The following is a 14175-nucleotide window of genomic DNA, read 5'->3' on the forward strand; positions in this document are numbered from 1 at the left end:
CTTGCACATCATCTTTTACGTTCGTATGATTCGAAACTATAGTGAATATGCGCACGTGAAAAAAGTGTCAATCCTGCAGAGGATTTCACAGTAGCGGTGCGGCTGCCTTGTACACCATATTTTGCAGTCGCATTATTGAAAACTGCCTCCTCCTCTGTGACAATTGGGTGCGGTGTAGAACTCTGCCTTTTTTCCAAGAAAAGATTTGTATGACCAGTTATAGTGACACCGATTCCCGGTGTCACTCATCTATTGAGCGGTAAACAATGCAAGAAGAAACATTTTACTAGCGAAGCATAAGTTAATCTGTGTTCAACTAATTTGGCCCCAATTCAGAGGACTAATGGTTGAGAAGAAATGACTTTAGTCGGCTTATCATAGTCCATTTGGTCTTGTAGAAATTTTCCTAGCTTTATTATTCATCTGAGGAATGAACTTTTTTGCTTGAACTTCTTGACCTCTGGCAATTTTTCTTAGGTTACAGGAAAATATCACAAGTGAGCGTTGCCGCTTTGGTATGGCAGGGAGAAGCGTCATTTTATGCTGGATATTCGAAGACTGGGCTTATGCTGTCACCATGGAACGGCAGCAGGTATATTTGAGAAGCAATAAAAATCGGCATAATGTAATTATGATGTTCAACGCAGTTATGCCCACAAACTCCAAACGATACGGTGGTGGCAACGGCAGAGAGTGCACGGCGGTGTTGCCTGGTTATAACTGGCTGCACTAAGTTGCCGCGAATCTTTGTAGTGTTTCTTTGTTCATTCTTGAGAGCTTACGGCACACCTCTTTATCGCTTTATTTGTGATGGAAGACACGCCCATATTCATCTCGATTTACCGCATCCAGGTGGAGCAGGTCCTACTTTGTTGAGGAATGTTCTAGGAACTTTACAAGCGTTGCCTCTAAAGTTCGCTACCAGCTTTAAAAAGAGCGCAGCCGAGAGCGGCGGGCATTCTGCTTGACGACCGCCGAGCACGCTTGTTGCAACGCCGCCGCAGAGTGATCCAGTCCTTTGCGGGCACAAGTCAGCCGAAATAAAGGGGTTTGTTTAGAAGCCATTTTTAAGGTAATCATGCTCTCCGGATTTCAGTCACCACTACTTGACAGTATCTAACTGTCAGTCAAACCATTCGGGCTAAAATACCTCAAATGCGGGCAGCACTCTCAACCTCTGCTGGACACTGCTATGCCTCTGGCCGAATCCTGAGGATAATCCGGAATGCGAAGAAACTGCAGAGTAATCCTTTATAGGGCAATGGGACATATGCGTTCCACTTTATACGACGCAGAAAAGGGCTTTTCAGAGACATTGCGAAGCGTTCATCCCGCTTTTCACTGTGCTGTCACCAACCGGCGGATTCTGTAATTACTCCTGGAAGTAGTTTTGCTGCTTGCACAACAGGTGGTACTAGGCGTCCGTTGTTTGGAAAATTCTCCCTCCGTTCGGAAAGGCGAAGAAATTTTTTCTTGATGTGTATCCAAACAAGAATGATTCCAGATGTCAGGTGAGTGTTTTCGTTTCTGTACTTCTAAACAAAGCCCAGTAGCTAGCATTAATCGCGTTTTTTAATGAATACAAGCAATACTTAGCCTGATAATCTTGTATAAATAGGACCGCCCTTAGAAAACAGCAGGAAGTATGCAAGGCCTAACTTCCCGCTTTTCGGTGACGATGTGCTGAGGGATAGGTTACTCAAACTTTTAAGTTTTGTTTGCTCTTGAAAACGCAGATAAACGATTTCTGACGGCAGTAGATGGGCTTGAGCTATATTTTAGCCTTCCGGACGACCCCGCGTCGAGTGACTCGGATGAGGACACAGACGACGACTTCGTACCGGAGCTCGCTCCGCCGGACTCGGATGACGAAAGCGGCGACGATGGAGCAGCAGCTTCAACAAGCAGACCTAAAAAGCGCAAGGCTACTTACACTAGAAGGACCAGGAAACGAACGAAAGCGCCTGAAGTTTCTGCTGAAGAAGAAGTCGAAGAGGAGCCTGGAGTCTGGGGTAGCAGGGAACCGGAGCATGCCGTCCGCGACCCGAAAATTTGGGACTCACAGTTCTCATGAACATCACCGACAAGGCCGTGTGAAGCTTTTGCTCTATATTTTTAGGACAGTGTCATGCATACACTAGTAACAGAGACAAATCGGTTTTCAAAGTAGAAAGAGCACTGGAAAGAGCTGACAATTGATGAACTTCGCGCATATTTTCGCATACTGCTGCTGACGAGCACCAATCCAAGGCATCAAATGTACCTATACTGGAGCAGCGACAGTTTCTTCAATTTTCCTGACATATCGAGGGTCATGTCATTCCGCCCTTTCTAAACCATTATCAACTGTTTACACATCAACGACCTAACGAAAGAAAAAAGGTGAAGACGGGTACGACAGATTGTCGAGAGTACGCCCTCTCATGCAAGCGCTGAGAGCCAGCTTCAAAAGGCAATACACTCCGCCATCTCATCAAGCCACTGACGAGAGCGTGATACGCTTCAAAGGATGGTCTTCGTTGAGACAATACCTCCCCATGAAGCCAATAAAACGCGGATATAAGGTTTGATGCCGCGCTGACTCCCAGACAAGATACCTGATTGATTTTCAGGTTTATGAAGGGAAAGGTGCCGACCGCCCAGAGAGCATGGGTCTCTGAGAACATGTTGTGCTCTCCTTGCTTGATGGTGTGGAGCCTGGCACGCAGCTATATTTTGACAACTTTTTTGCATCCACACGGCTAATGGAGGCCTTGAAAGAAAATGGAATTCTGGCAGCGGGGACCGTTCGAACAAATCGTAAGGATCTCCCTGAAGAAATCAGACATGACAACAAGCTGCAAAAGGGTGACTATATATGGCGGACAAAAGGAAGCATCAGGCTTACCAGTGGAGGGATACGAAAAACGTCCACGTACTTTCCAACTTTCATCACCCGAACGACACTGCGGACGTTGTTCGAAAGCTTGCCAATGGTTCGTCCGTGTCTGGCCAACGTCAAAGGCCATCTCAGACTACAACACCTGGATGGGTGGAGTCGACGGGTTTGACCAGAGGACAAATGCTTATCCGGCAGACAGAAAGTCCATGAAGTCCTGGTACCGAATTTTCTACCTTCTGCTGGACGCAGCAGTAGGGAATGTTTTCGTTCAAATGAAACAAGACAATCAAATGAGGTACCTGTGGTTCCGCCTCGTCCTCGGTCGCCAGCTGATAAACGGCCAAACCTTCAAAGGCTCTAACAATCGGCCTTATCAAGCCAACAAACTAGGCACCAAAAAGGGCCAAAAAATGTTAGGAGTTGAGGACGAAGTCCGATATCTGGAAAATGGACACCACTCTCAGAAGGTGGCGAATAAGAAGGTGATCTCGCTGGTGCTCGAGTGCCAAGAAAGAAGCTCGCACAAGTCTTTTATGCTCTGCATGCAATGTGCCACTTTGCGCAACATGTTTTGGGCCTTTTCATGCTGGTCGAAAGTAAACTGAGAGCCCTTGAGAGGCAACGGGGCAAATACGTCCCACTTTCTGAAATTCCATTGAGTGTCAGAGGGACACATATGTCCCAATTTTTTTCAATAAACTACTTGTTCTTATGGCTTGAAATTTTGTGCAAACTATTTTTGTTTGCTTAATTTAGTCAAATAGCACAACATTTTTCTCAGTTCTAGAAAAAAATTTACCTTTCCTAACAAAGGGGTAACTGGTGAAAGAAAATGCAACATTCTAAAGGGTGGCTCAGTTGAAGAAACGCCAGTTTTGGCTAACCGTGGAGAATGAAACACCTAGTTGTTTTTTTTTCTCGCATTGGTTTCACACTTGAAACACTGGGGAGGGTAACACCATTTTCTGGAAAGCGTATCTGTCCAGGAACATAATGTGCATTACATGCTACGCTAATTATGATTCAGATCTTGATACAAACCAGACTCCTCCCACCACCGTTAAGCACAATATTCAGACGTGCAAGGAGAAACCTCGGACTTCGAACCGAACAAAAGAAAACAACACAAGAAACACTGTCCCCTAACACTAGTTACGTGGTTGAAGCCTGCATCAAGCACCATATCTGGGCATGCACGGCTACGCTGGGGGGATAAATATTTTGCGGCTGGAGAAAACAGTGCGGACGCTTTCTGTACATTACCCCGTTTAGGTACCCACACTTGTGCGCAATCACCTGGATTATATTTACTGTCGCATCTTCGCTGGCTGCAGCGGGAGTAATTGGTTGAGCTCTACATCGGTACAGAGCCAAGCAAGCCGTCGGGCACCTGCGCGCTTTCTGTTAATTATCTCGTGAAGTCGTCACCTTTAACGACCGGCAGCATTGCATCCAGTGTGTTTGCATTACATTTGAGGGAAAATTTTTAAGCGCTATCATCGCCTTTTCTTGCGCTCGGCTCTGGAGCCACGTTCAAGACCTGCACCAAACCCGCTGGTTTGTAGTGTAATAGCCGTTGTGCCACGGTAGTGCAGAATGTATTGCGGCAATAGATCTGTCAGTAGTGCTGTAGAGTTGATGTTCACCAATTCTGCTCACCCTTGCCGCAGGAAAATGTTCTTGACAGGAAAATCGAGCACATTCGTTCTGGTGACGCTCGGTAGGGTGTTTGCTTTGGCGTAAAGCTCCGGCTTTGTTAAAAGGTAAAAAGTTGAAAGGTTAAAAGGCAGTGTTGTTGCCATTGCCACGACAATTTATAATATTTGTTTTCTCACGTTCAAAGCAGCGTGCACGCGGATTCATCACTTTTCTTCTGAAGAGCGATTTTGACGAGCGAGATATTAGATGTTACTTTTCAGGGCATATTCGAAAGTCATTTTTGAGCTTTAAATTTGGTGCGGCTGAGAGCGGCAGGAATTTTGATCGATGGCAGCCGGGCATGTCTGCTCGCACTACATGCGAAAAGTTATTTCTTTGCGTGCGCGTGCCAGCTTCAAAAAAGCTCGTTGCGGTGACGCACACCGGTTTGTATGTTGCCCCTTGCCTTATCACCACCGCATGGCATGTGGTGGACGAGCAGTGTTTCCATTAGACCCTCCCTTCATCAAATACGTAGAGCACGAGACAAGGCGTATAAAGCACGGATGCAGCTGTAATCAGGGCCCAGACGAGAAGCTGCCGCCGACTGCAAAGGCTGCCACCTCAGATGGAAGCCCCGCGGAGCGCATCCGACAGCGTAAGGAAGTATGAATTCCATCATGACCTAACACCAGCGTCAACTGCTGTGATCCTCTAGCAGCCCCGGTTACCTCCTAGTTTTGAATAGCTCCCTTTGTGAAGACATGATAGAATGGCTCGACCAATAGGAGAGCGTAGCGGCGGCCAGCATGGGAGAGGATGGATAATGCTCACATACCCTTATTTATTTCTTTATTTATTTAGAATACTGTAAGCACTTCGCCGGCTGTTACAGAGTGGGAGAAAAGAAAATAGAGTGTAAGAAAACAGTGCTACAAAAAGCACAATTCCGGATTCTTTTCAAAAGTCTCGGGTGCTTTCTCTTCAAAAAACACATGCGGATCAATATTATTATATTGAACCATGGCTTTCTATTGGAAAGATTACCTGAAGATTACCTCTAGGTGCATATGGCATAATGGCGAATGGATGATTAGTACAGAGCGACCGTCTGCCTGGGGGTCGAATGTACTGAGTAGAATCTAAGTTCAGGTCATTTTCCCGGAGCACGTACAGAAACATGAGGCGAGCTCTTTTTCAACGTGTGGCTAGTTCGGGATGCTGAACTTAAATTCGTAGAGCTGTCCCTGATTGCGTTTTGCGGTGGGCGGAAAATATGAATCTTAAAGCTATTTTTTGCGCTTTTTCAAGTGTATCATTTTGGTATTGGTAATGTGGGTCCTATATTGCTCTTGTGTGCACAATTTGTATACTTCACAATTTATCACAATTTATATACTTGGAGATTATTGCCTGGAGTTCCGTTTTGGAGTTTTCGTTTTTACAAGCCAAGCTTTCGTTGAGCTAAAGCGCATATGCGATCGATGTGTTCACCCCAAAGCAAAGTATCAGTAATTTTGACGCCTCAATATTTTAGTTTAGAAGTCTTTCTGATCGGAATGTTGTTAATACTATACATGTAGGTGTAGACTAGGGGAGATTTCGCATTAGTAACACCCATAACGAGAGATTTATGGGGGTTAATTTGCACGTCCGCTATCAAGCCCAAGTCGAAAATTTTTTTCCAAACTCTGATGAAGCACTGTTTGATGATTAACATTTCGGACATTGAAAAACAAGAGACAATCGTCTGCAAACAATCGCACTTCTATATAACGGATAATATACTCAACAATAACATTAATGTATAGTAAGAACAGTATATGAGGCAAGACTTTTCTTTTCTCTCGATGATGCACTAAAACTTTAAGAACAAAACCACGACACCTCGGTGAAAACTTGAGATATATTGAATAGCGAGCTCCCGAAGAGATTTTTTGCTATTCGGCTCAAAGAAAGGGCTTCGACATTGCCAACGCATTATAATCGTGTATGCACAAGAGATGAGCACATTTTCAAAAGGGCAGACCAAGTTGGCGTTTTTAACAACAGACAGCATTGCATCTAGCGTGTTTGCTTGTCTTTTGGCGGAAAATTTTGAGCGGTAGCATCGTCAACGCTCGTGCTGTGCTCTGCGCCCACATGCAAGACCTGCAGGAGAGCAGCTCGGCTGTTTAGGCGGTTTGGAAACCCGCTGCTTTGTAGTGCAAAAGCCGTTTTGCCACTGTAGTACAGAATGTATTGTGCAAATCTACCTGTCAGCGCTTCTCTGCAGTCGATGTTCACCAATTCTGCACATCCATGCCGCAGGGGAACGCGCTTGACTGGAAAATTGGGCACAATAGCTCTGGTAACGATCGGTAGTGCGTTTTCTTCGGCGTAAGTATCCGGTCTATGCTTCGTTAAAAACATTTATGAGGATAAAATTTAATCCTGTACCCAATGCCGCGAGTACTTGTGCTGCTTTTCTTCTGACATTTAAAGCCGCTGGCACCCGCATTGATCACTTTTCTTTTCATATGAGATGCGACCAGTTTGTCTCGAATGATCGCAGCGCTACGTGTCTGACTCTATGTTGTTCGAGATTTTAGTGGTTACTTTCCATGGCGTGTTCCAAAGTCATTTGAGAGCTTTAAACTGGGCGCGACAGAAAACGGCCGTAATATTGATCGACGACCGCCGAGCACGTTGGTTGGTACTAAAGGCACCAAGTTGTTTATTTCTTTCCGCACTCATGTCAGGCAAATAAAAAGCTCGTTGCAGTGACACCTGTCAGGTTGTACGTTGCCCCTGGCCTTATCACCACCACACGGCATGTGGTGGGCGTACTTCTTTTCCTTTAAATCCTCCATACAATGCGTATAGCAGGAGACAAGGCGTATAAACCACGGATGCAGCTAAAATCAGTGACGAGACTCGAAGCAGCCGCCGGCTACAAGGGCTGCCACCTGAGCGGGAAGCCTAGCGGGGCGCATCCAGCAGCGGAAGAAAATATCGAAGTCTATCATCAGCTAACACCGGCGTCAACTGCTGTGATCTTGTAGCAGCCCCGGTTACCTCCAGTTTTCAGCGACTCCCTTGGTGGAGACATGTTAGATTGGTCCGACTAACAGGAGCGCGTAGCGACGGCCAATACGGGGGAGGATGCATAAGGCTCCGATGTCTTTGTTTGTTTATATATTTATTTAGTTACAATGCTGTAAGCCCTTCGTGGGCTGTTACAGAGTGAGAAAAAGAAAATGCAACGTAAAACACAGTGCTGCATGAAATTCAAGATTCATTTCAAAGCTCTCATGTGAATTCCTTTGAAAAAACAAATGCGGATCGAGATTATTAAATTTAACAATGGATTTTTATTGGAAAGATCCCTTAAAGAGTTCAACTCGAGGTGCATATGGCCTTATGGCGAATGGATTATTACTACTTGGCGGCAATCTGCCTGAGTTTCGAATGTACTGAGTAGAATCTAAGACAAAGTTATTTTCACGAAGAATCTACAGAAATTTGGGGCGAGCTATTTTTCTACGTCGTTAGTTCGTAATGCTGAACCTGAATTCGTATAGCTGTCTCAGATTGCGTTTCGCGGTTGCTGGAAAGTAGGCATCTTAAAGCTTTTTTTTTGCATTTTTTCAAGTTTATCAATTTGGTATTGGTAATGTGGGTCCCATATTATACTTGCGTGCTCTACCTTTTATCGAATGACACTTTTATATGGTTGAAGCTTAACGTCTGCAGTTCCGAGCTAGAGTTTTCGTTTTAAAAAGCCAAGCTTTCATTGAGCTAAACCGGATATGAGATCGATGTGTTCACCTCAATTCAAAGTTTCAGTAATTTTGACGGCAAAATATCTCAGTTTACAAGACCTAGGGATCGGAATGTTGTTAATAATATACATGTAAGTGTAGACAAAGGGAGGTTTCGTTCATATTTAAAACTGCGCGAACAAAACAAGGACTGAGCAAGAACACAGTAACATACACAAGCGCAGTTTTGTCCGCGCAGTTTTAAATATGAACGATTCAGACCAACTAGCCCCCAAAAGATACTTTAGAGATTTCGTATTAGTAACACGTGGCGAGATAAATAGTGGGATTAATTTGCATGTCCCATCTCAAGCACCATTTGAAGCACTATATTATGAAGCACTATTTGATCATTAGCATTTCATCATCATCATCATCAGCCTGACTACACCGACAGCACGGCAAAGGCCTCTCCAATGTATCTCCAATTAACCCTGTCCATTGTCAGTAGCCGCAACTGTATACCCGCAAACTTCTTAGGCTCATCCGCCCACCTAACTTTCTGCCGACCCCTGCTACGTTTGCTTTCTCTTGGAATCCACTCCGTTACCCTTAAGAACCAGCGGTTATCTTGCCTTCTCATTACATTGCAAAACAAGAGACAGTCGTCTGCAAACAATCGCACTTCCATATAACGGTTAATATACTCAGCAAGAAAAGACAACCGTTGCACGGGGCGGCAGAAAGTCAGGTTGCGCGCATCAGATAAGAACTTTGCAGGTATCCGGTGGCCGCAATTGGCAAAGGACGGGGTTAATTGGAGAGTCATGGGAGAGGCCTTTGCCCTGCTGTGGGCTTGCTCAGGCTGATGATGATGGTGTTAATGAATCAGCGCTAACTCGAACAATTTCATGTACCCCTTTTGTCAAATGTAACCGACACACAGGTTTTTGCTTCTCAAACGTATAACGGAGCATTTACAGCAGCCCTAAAGACCGAACGGTGCCATAATGTAAGGACAAGGTCTCACATTTCTTTACACAGAATCAGAGCTCATGGGCTGTCATGAGTGCTACGCTACGCGGCTAAGAAAAAAACCCACCTGTGCCGGGTTACTTTCGGCAAAGACTGTACTTCTGGAGTACGTCTTGTATCGATAGCTGCTTGCATGGGTATCATGATCAGAAGTATAGGAGAGAAGAACCACACAGTTTCTCGGTGCCTGATCAAAACAGGGGTTCTTGCACATCACACGAAAAGAAAGAATTCTTTAGTTTTTGTTAAACTGAATTTCTTTGTAGAATAGAACAGTTTGCGGGTCCTTAAAAAGCTGAGGTAGAGAAATACAAGCCACTTCTAGAAGAAACTGACAAATTATGTCACCACGAACTGCGCACTCTAATCTCTGAAGCACTGTTTCAGTACTGTCCCAAATTAAGCCGGCTTGTAGCAGTCCAGCCGCTGGCGCCGGAATACTCTTGCAATGCCTGGATGACCGCCGGGGTGGCTCAGTGGTTATGGTGCTCGGCTGCTGACCCGAAAGACGCAGGTTCGATCCCGGCCGCGGCGGTTGAATTTCTTTGGAGGGGAAATTTGGAGGGGATGTCAGTGCACGTTAAAGAAGCCCAGGTGGTCGAAATTTCCGGAGCCCTCCACTACGGCGTCTCTCATAGCCTTAGTTGCTTTGGGACATTAACTCCCATAAACCAAACCATCTTGCAACGTCTGCCGCTTTCCGCAGCGATCGAAAACGTTTAACGAACGCGTCTGAAACTGAGACCATTGTAATTATTGTCAAGCTCTAATTACGCGTACCAGGAAGTCAGTGCTGAACTTGGGTCGAAAACATCTTCCATAGAAAATAGCCTCTCGATCAATGCGAGCAGAGCGCCCCAGCATTTTTCGAGCTGAGATTAACATGCGATACGCAAAAATGCCGGAAGCACCTTTTTGTGTTTCACACAACACATCGCTTCTAATAAATGTATATGACTAAGACGAAGGCAATTGATAAGTCGGTGGGACTTTCGGCTATCCTTCTTGCTTTTTCAGTTTAACCTTTCTCTTGTGACTCATGGTTGTCTTTTAGGAGTGTATTGAACTAAGCGTCAGCGACCAGGCTTAAAGTTCTATGGAAGAACGCCAAAGAGTGGCGCTCCGGCTTGTTATATAAAAGTCAAGAAAAGAATGATTTATTAATACTTCATTTCTGAGGCGTACATTTCTTCCCCAGCTGCCGTTAGAAATTTTGTATATCTTATTTTATATGCAGCAGTGACACACTATATGGCCGTTAAATTGATGCGCTTCGCAATGCTCCGAACAATGCGCGCACGTGAAGGAAGTGTGAATCCTGCAGAGGATGTCACAGTCGTGATGCGGCTGACTTGAGCACAACATTCTCCAATGATATTATTGGAAACTGCCGTGAATATGCACACGTGAAGAAAGTGTGAATCCGTAGAGAATTTCACAGTAGCGGTGCTGCCGACTTGAACACTATCTTTTGCAATCGTATGATTGGAAACTGCCTCCACATCTGTGATAATTTGGTGCGGTGGAGAATACTACTCATTTTGCATGAAAAAATTTTTATGACCTGTTAAAGTCACACTGATTCCTGGTGTCACTGATCAGTTGCGCGGTAGACAATGCTAGAAGAAAGATTTTACTAGTGAACCGTAACTTAATCTGCGTTCTACTAAATTGGCCTCAATTAAAAGGTCTAATTATTGAGAACAAATTATTTTAGTCGACATATCATAATAATTTTACTCCTGTACAAATTTTCCTAGCTTTATTATTGACCTGCAGAATGAGATTTTTTTTTCTTGAACTTCTAGACCTCTCGCATTTTTTCTTAGGTTACAGGTAAATATAACACAAGTGAGCGTTGCCGCTTTGGTATGGCAGGGACAAGCGTCATTTTATGTGCGATTTCTGAAGATTCAGCTTATACTACCACGAGGCAACGGCAGCAGGCAAATTACAGAAGCAATAACAATCGGCATGATGATGATGGTAATGTCGGACGAAGTTGTGACCACAAATTCAAAACGATACGGCGATGGCAACGGCAGAGAGTTCACTACGGTGATGTCTGGTTATAGCTAGCTGCACTATATTGCCGCGAATCTTTGTTCTGTTTTTTGTTTATTCTTCCATGCTTGCGCCACGCCTCCTTAAAGCTTTGTTTTGTGATGCAAAACATGCCCGTATTTATTTCGATTGATCGCATCCAGGCGGAGCGGGCTCTACGCAGTTAAAGAATTTTATTTATTTATTTATTTGCAGATACTGCAGACCATACATATACATGGCCCAGGCAGGAGGGGCATCCGCGGCAAAAACATGAGTACACATTAACAAGCATGCAGCTGGTCAGAAACAAATTTCACAGAAAAATTTCATAACGAGCGAAGTACAATTAACAGTGCAAGAATTGACGCTCCAGTTCTTTAACAAAGTCGCTGGCTGCGAAAGTATGCGAAGGCAGGGAATTCCATTCACTGGTAGTCCTGGGAAAAAAACTATGCTTATAGGTATTAGTTCGTGCAAAAATTGGAGCCAAGGAGTGAAGGTGTGTGTGTAGAAACTTTGCAAGCTCTGTCTCAAAAGTTAGCTACCAGTTTTAAAAAGAGCACGGCAAAGAGAGACATGCAGTATGTTCGACGACCGCCGAGCACGCTTGTTGCTACACCACCGCCCAATGATTCAGTCCTTTCTGGGCGCAAGTCAGCTCAAATAAAGGAGTTTGTTTAGAAGGAATTCTAAGGCGGAAGCCTTTAATGCCTCATCGTTGTAAGGAGGAGTTGTCGACAGAAATGTCACGCTTTTCAGTTAGTCGAAACGGTCATGACGTCAGTGTGCGCGAATTTCAAACGGGGCCAATTGTACTTTTTCTAGTAACCATGCAACCAATTAAAGGGATCGTATAGTGATGCTCCAAGTAAGTTGGAATGAGTTTAGTTAATTGCTTAATTACCCAATTAGCCTAGTTAACCTTTCTAGTTAGGCCAGATAAGTAAATAAAACCGATTAGGAAATTGGTCGAGTTCGGGAATCGAACCCCAATCTCCGGAGTGCGAGACGAGCATGCTAACAACTCCGCCATGCCAGCTCAATGGTTTGGAATGAACAAAGGCGCGTCTAGTGAATATGGTGTCTTCGTTCACCCCCATCTTCCTCCCTTCCCGTTATGGCGAGGTTCAGGTGTCGACCGAGATATGCGAGGCAGATGCATTTCCTTTCCTCAAAAACCAATTTACCGACGAGCAAGGCGTAGAACAGATCGGACAATGGTGTTCTATAGATTTCCTGGCAGCGTTGCAAGATCCTGTCGCGTTTCACTCTTAGAGGCGAAGCTTTACATCTTAACAACACAGAAGTGACACAAGCAGCAACAACGCGCTTAAGGCTTTCGCCTCACCGCACTTTAGGTGAACAAAGTGCCCCTCTGAATGTTTTGTCGGTAGTGCTGTCCTCAGGGCTGCAGCCACCACTGCGTGACTATATTCAAAGTCAGTAAAACCATTCGGACTAAAATATCTCAAATGGTGGCAACAATCTTGATGCATACTGCTACGTCTCTGACGGAATCCTGAGGAAAAGCAGGAATGAGGTGAAGGTGCGGAGTCTTTGCGCGCGCATGTCAGCCCAATAAAATGCTCGGTGCAGTGACGCCTGATAGGTTGTGTGTAGCCCCTGGCCTTATCACCACCGCTGGCATGTGGTGGACGTGCTTTGTTTCCTTTAGACCCTCCATCCAACACTTACAGCAGGAGACAAGGCGTATAAAGCACGGAGGCAGCTAAAGTCAGTGATGAGACTCGAAGCAGCCGCCGTCTGCAAGCGCTGCAACCTGAGCTGGAAGCCTAGTGGGGCGCACCCGATAGCGGAAGGAAGTCTGAAGTCCATCATGAGCTAACACCGGCGTAAACTGCTATCATCCTGTAGCTGCCCCGGTTACCTCTAGTTTTCAATGGCTCCCTAGTGAGGACATTATAGAATGGTTCGACCAAGTGAAGCGTGTAGCCGCGGCCACCATGGGGAAGGATGCATGAGGCTCCGATATCTCTATTTAATTATTTACAATGCTGTAAACGCTTTTGTGGCTGTTACATAGTGAGAAAAAGAAAATACAATGTAAAAACAACGTGCTAGATGAAGCTCAATTCGAGATTCTTTTCAAAACTCTGTGGTAAGTTCGGTTCAAGAAACATGTGCGGATCGAGATTATTGAATTCAACAATGGTTTTCTATTGGGACGAGTACTTGAAGATGTCGACTCATGGTGTATATGGCATAATAGCGAATGAATGATTAGTACGGGGCGACAATCCGGGTCGAATGTACTGGATAGGAAATAAGTTAGTTATTTTCTCGGAGCATGCACAGAAACTTGAGGCTGGCTGTTTTTCTATGTATGGCTAGTCGGGATGCTAAACTTGAATTCGTAGACCCATATCTGATTGTTTTTTGCGGTTGGTATCGGGTATGCCCAAATTTATCAATATGGTATTGGTAATGTGGGTCCCAGATTTTCCTTGCGTACGCAACCTTAGGTTGAATCACACTTTTATATGCTAGAAGCGTAAATTGTGGTGTTGCGTTGTATTTTTCGTTTCAGGAAGCCAAAGTTTCGTTGAGCTCAACAGCATATGCCATCAATGTGTTCACCCCAATGTAAAGTTTCAGTAAGTGAGACGCCTAAATAGTTTAGCTTAGAATACTTTGGGATCGGAATGTTGCTAATACTATACATGTAAGTGTAGACAAGGGGATATATTTTATTAGTAACACTCTTGGCTAAGTATATATATTGATAAATTTATAAGCATTATTAGCAATTTTATTAGACAATTAGCATTTCGGACATTGCAAAACAAGAGAAAATGGTCTGCAAACAATCGC

Source organism: Amblyomma mixtum, chromosome 10 (genome assembly GCF_055824585.1).
Source record: "Amblyomma mixtum isolate Tamu chromosome 10, ASM5582458v1, whole genome shotgun sequence".
NCBI classification, from domain to species: domain Eukaryota; kingdom Metazoa; phylum Arthropoda; class Arachnida; order Ixodida; family Ixodidae; genus Amblyomma; species Amblyomma mixtum.